Source organism: Macaca nemestrina, chromosome 7 (genome assembly GCF_043159975.1).
Source record: "Macaca nemestrina isolate mMacNem1 chromosome 7, mMacNem.hap1, whole genome shotgun sequence".
Classification (NCBI taxonomy): Eukaryota; Metazoa; Chordata; class Mammalia; order Primates; family Cercopithecidae; genus Macaca; species Macaca nemestrina.
In genome coordinates, this window is record NC_092131.1 from 13,650,866 (window position 1) to 13,655,890 (window position 5,025).

The following is a 5,025-nucleotide window of genomic DNA, read 5'->3' on the forward strand; positions in this document are numbered from 1 at the left end:
GGGGGGGGAGATAGAATCTCACTCCACCCTTGACCTTCCAGGTTCAAGTGATCCTCCTGCCTCAGCCTCCTGAGTAACTAGGACTACAGCTGTGTGCCCGCTAATTTTTTTTTTTTTTTTTTTTTTTTTTGCTGTTGTTCTTGGAATAAGATCTCACCATGTTGCCCAGGCTGGTCTGGAACTCCTGGACTCAGGGACAACCTCGGCCTCCCAAAGTGCTGGGATTATAGGCATGAGCCACCACACCTGACTGAATGCTGGCTTTCAATATGAAATGGGGCCATAAGCCAGCACCCTGTAGAACTTGGAAACAAAAAAACTTGAAAATTCTCCCCTAGGAATGCAGCTCTGCTGGCATCTTGATTTTAGCCCAGTGAAAACTATTTCAGACTTCTAGCTTCCATAACTGTAAGATAATAAATTTATGTTGTTTTAAGCTGCTAGGTTGGTGGTAATTAGTTATAGCAGCCATAGGAAACTAATACAATGATATCATATGCAAAAAAAAATTTTAGGTGAATAAAAAGCTGAAATATGAAAGGCAAATCTTTCAAACTTTTGGAAGAAAATATAGGAGAATCATTTTATGACATCTGAATAGGGAAAATTTTCTTAAAACAAAAGCATAAGCCATAAAATAAAAGATTGATAAATCTAACTACTTTAACTCTGGCCTGGGTGACAGAGTCAGACCCTATCTCGAAAAAAGAAAAAAATCTAACTACTTTAAGAACTTGTATTTATCAAAAAATACCACAAAGACCATGACAAGACAAACTGTAAACTGGGAAAACATATTTACAACCAATTAATCATTGAAGAATTACTGTCCAGATTCAAGAACTTCAAAAAAATCAGAAGACAACTAAATAGAAAAATGGGCAAAATATATAAACAGGCAGTCATTTTACAGAAGAAGAATCACCAATATGAAAAGGAGCTCAATCTCAATAATCCTTAATTAAGAATAATTAACATAACCTTAATAATAATTAAGCTCAACCCTCTCCAATAGAAGTGAAAAGGCAAATTTATAGACCCATCAAACAGGCAAAATTTTAAACATCTGATCACATCAAATGTTTTGCAAATGTCAAGAGGCAGACTTACATACTGCTTGTGGAAGTGTAAACTGGTGCAACCACTTTGGAAAATAACTTGGCATTAACTTGTAAAACACTAGAGAAACTCTTGCACATTTGCACAAAGAGCTATGCACAAGAAGTTTCATAGCAGTACATATTGCAATAGCAAAGGCCTGGAAACAACTCAAACATTTATGGACATTTAAATACTTAAACTAATTGCATTTTACTCAATCAATGGAAAACTGTCAGTGAAAATATACCACAACTACATAATTCAGTGAAGACAAATCTCAGGAACATGTTGAACAACAAATGCAAATTGCCAAAGTTTATCTACATGTGACACCATTTACACAATATTCTGAAACAATAATATATAATATCTATATGTGATTAAAATGACCAAAAAAAGAAGAAGAATGGTAAACACAAAATGTAACCTATTGTTTAGCTCTAGGACTAAGACGTGCTCAGGGAGGGACACACAAAGGGCAGAGGTAATGTGTTATCTTTTGAATTGGTGATACATGAGTGTTTTTTTTTATTGTTATGCTTAAAATATCCATATGTATTACATATGATTTTTTACACAGGAAATATTTTATAATTTTTTAGATCAGGACAATTAAATGTTTTCCAGTTATAGTTTAGCCACTTCATTTATCCATTCATTCATTCATTCAAAAATATTTCAAGGATTATTGCTATATTATAGGCTTTGTTCTAGGTGTAGGCCTTACTATCAGGTAGCATACATCCTAGTGAGAACAACAAAAATCAATCTAATCCAATAAGCATACAATTAAATATATCATTACAAACTATGATAATTGCTATGGAAAAAATACAGGTAGTTAGATTGATGGAGGAGCATCACCCCACCTACTTTTGCTTAAGTGAGAAAGAAACCTTCTTTGTGTTAAGCCACTGAGAGGTCATGCTTTCTGTTTCTGCAGCATTGGCTATATATCCTGACTAATAGAGATAGCAGGCCACAGAGTGACAACAGGGACCAGGTGGGAAATGATCATAGCTTGGACTAGAGTTATTACTATAGAGGTAGAGAGTTGTGAACAGATTCAAGAGAAGTTTTACAAGTAACTGGGATGATTAGATGGGGGTGGTGGGGGCAGCGTGTGAAGGTCGGGGAGGCAGAGGCAGTGAAGATGACTTCCTAGTTTTTGGCTTGTGGAGATGGATAGATGGAAATATCAGCCACCCAGTGCTCATTCTGTGCTTTCATTAATGTCTGAGTAGATGGCATTTGCTGACAACTGCCCCAGAGCGCCACGTGGATGTCACAAAGTCTGCCTTCCAAGTCAGCAGCTGTTCTCTGCAATTCTCTTCAGCTTGGATCATAAGTGAACTAGACCAGGCTCCTAGTGGGTCATACTCGTTGGAGTCTACCCAGCACCTGATACAATGGTTAGCACATAGTAAGGGCCCTGTTAATGTTTATTGAGAAAGTGAGAAGAGAAAGAGGGAGGAGGCAGGGAGCAATAAACTGGAATATTAGGAGGCTATCTACCACCCTGGTCCGAGCCACCATTATTTCTCACCTGGATCAAGGGTGCCTCTGCTTTTGCCTTTCCTCTTCTAAAGTTGTCCCCAACATAGCCAACATGAACCTATTAACACAAAAGTCAGACCTAGTCACCATGAGCTTGAAACCAGGGTAGCCAACATGAACCTATTAACACAAAAGTCAGACCTAGTCACCATGAGCTTGAAACCAGGGTTACTTAACCTTGACACCACAGACACTGTGGGCCCGCTAGTTGCTGGGGAGGGGAGGAAAATGCTGTCCTGTGCATTGAAAGATATCCTCTACCCACTTAGTGTCATACTGCTCCTCCACCCTCTTTCCCACCACTGTGATGATGAAAAATGTTTCTACAGATTGCCAAATGTCCCCTGGAGACAAAATTCCTCCTTCCTACCCCAAACCCTGCAATTCTCTCCATCTCATGTGGAGAGTGTCCTTCCACATGCCCTCACCCTCTGATCTCACGTCCTCCCATTTCTCCCTCACCCATTCTGCTTCCTTCATGCACACTGGCTGCCTTGCTATTCTTCCAACACTTAAGGTATGATCCAGATCAGAGCCATTGAGCCTGCTAGTCCCTCTGCCTGGAATGCTTTTCCCTTGGATTTTCAAATAACTCATTCCATCACCTGCTTTAGGGTTTTACTCAAATGTCATCTTCTCGATGAGGCCAACTTGGGATGTCTTTCAAGAAATTAAAATCCTGGTGTATTAGTTTCCTAGGGCTGCCATAACAAAATACCACTTACTAGGTGGCTTAAACAACAGAAATGTATTTTCTCACAGTTCTGAAAGCTGGAAGTCCCAGACGAAGGCATCTGCAGGATGGCTCGCCTCCTGTGGCTGCCTTCCTGCCAGGGCCTCACATGGCCTTTTCTCTGGGTGTAGACCTCCCTGGTTTTGTGTCCAAATTTCTTATGAAGACACAGTCCTAATCGACTAGGGCCCATTTTAACTTAATTACCTCTTTAAAGGCTCTATCTCCAAATATAGTCACAATCCGGAGTACTAAGGGTTAGAGCCTCAACACATGAATTATGAGAGGGACACAATTCAGCCCATGACACCCACCATTGCCACCACCAGCAATGATCACTCTACCATTCTGAATATTTTACTTACTCACCTTGTCTATGGTCTTTTTCTCCTCCAATAGAATGCTGTGTTCCATAAAGGCAGGGATTTTTTGTCCATTTTATTCACCACTGCATTGCCAGAATCACGCCTGGCACATAACGGATGCTTGTTAACTATTTGTTACAGTAATGAATAGACATAGCTCCTCCACTTAACTTCTCTGAGACTCAGCTCCCTCTGTCAAATAAGGGAATTAGGCTAGATAAGACAGAGCAAGAATTATGTTTTATTTAAATCTGACTGCCAACGTAGCTGGGTTACCTAGAAAACAGTCTGCGGTGAAGCTTAGGTGTTAATGCTTTCTGGCGCTGGGGGAGGCAGGGGGAGAGTGGGGGTACAATCCCAGGGCAGCTGGAGTGAGGGAGAGTGCAGCGAGATGGGGCAGGAAGGGAAGCAAATACAGGGCACTGTGCTGCCCACCAGGCCTCAGTTTACCAATAGGCACTGCCAGATGTCTGGCCACACAGGACATCTCGAGGCAGGCCTGGGAAATGCTCATGAGAAGGAGGCCTGTCAGGCTTCCTGCCACCTCCCGTTGGTCAGAGTTGGCTTCTCAGCGATTAACTCCCTTGCACTGGAATTGTCTGACCTGGCTCAGCAGGCTCTGGGGCTCAACCCCTCAGGAGGAGGGCTGCCTCCAGCCAGGAAGTAGATGGAGGAGCCTGAAGGGGTCAGCCTCAGGCTGCAGGGACCTGAGGAAGGAGGGTCAGGAAGACAGCAGCCCTGATCCCTGTAGTCTGGGCAAATGACTCTGAGCCTAGGAGACAGGGGAAACCCAGAGACTCTGAGATGCCCAGGATGTGTCCAAGACAGGTGAGATGGGGGAAAGGAGTCAGTGAGGGGAACAGCAGAGGCATCTGGAACAGAAGCCATGATAAAGCTGGTCAGAAGCACAGGTGGGCTCCAGCAGTTGAGGAGGGAGCTCAGGTGAGCACAGTAGAGCGGGCCGGCACTTGGGTAGGCAGCCTGGACCCAAGGAGCTGGCTTTGTTTGTTTGAAGTCCTGACAGAGGGTCCATGTCCCCGGCAGCCTGGTCTCGTGAAACTGCTCTAGCAGGGACCTTGAAGAGGGAGCCCAGCTTCATTTCCTGCCGAGTGGGACTCCAGGTGTCTGCAGCCAGGGAAGAGGCTCTGATCTCGCCTGGCAGCCGAGCTGCTTCATTAGCAACAGGCTGTGGCCGCCCAGCTTCCCCGACTCCCACCCCCCACCCCTCCCCGCCCCTCTAGCCTCCCCATCAGCCACCTCAGCCGCTCA

At 43.7% G+C, this 5,025-nt stretch overlaps 1 long non-coding RNA gene across 1 annotated transcript; it reads right to left on the minus strand.

Moving 5' to 3' along the window:
* Positions 1–621: 621 nt before the first annotated feature.
* On the minus strand, positions 622–4,004 carry LOC105467502 (uncharacterized). Its single transcript, XR_978926.3, has 3 exons — positions 3,761–4,004; positions 2,648–2,716; positions 622–2,502 (listed from the first exon to the last, which is right to left on the minus strand). It is a non-coding gene; the product is annotated as an uncharacterized lncRNA (long non-coding RNA).
* Between the last annotated feature and the right edge of the window lie 1,021 nt (positions 4,005–5,025).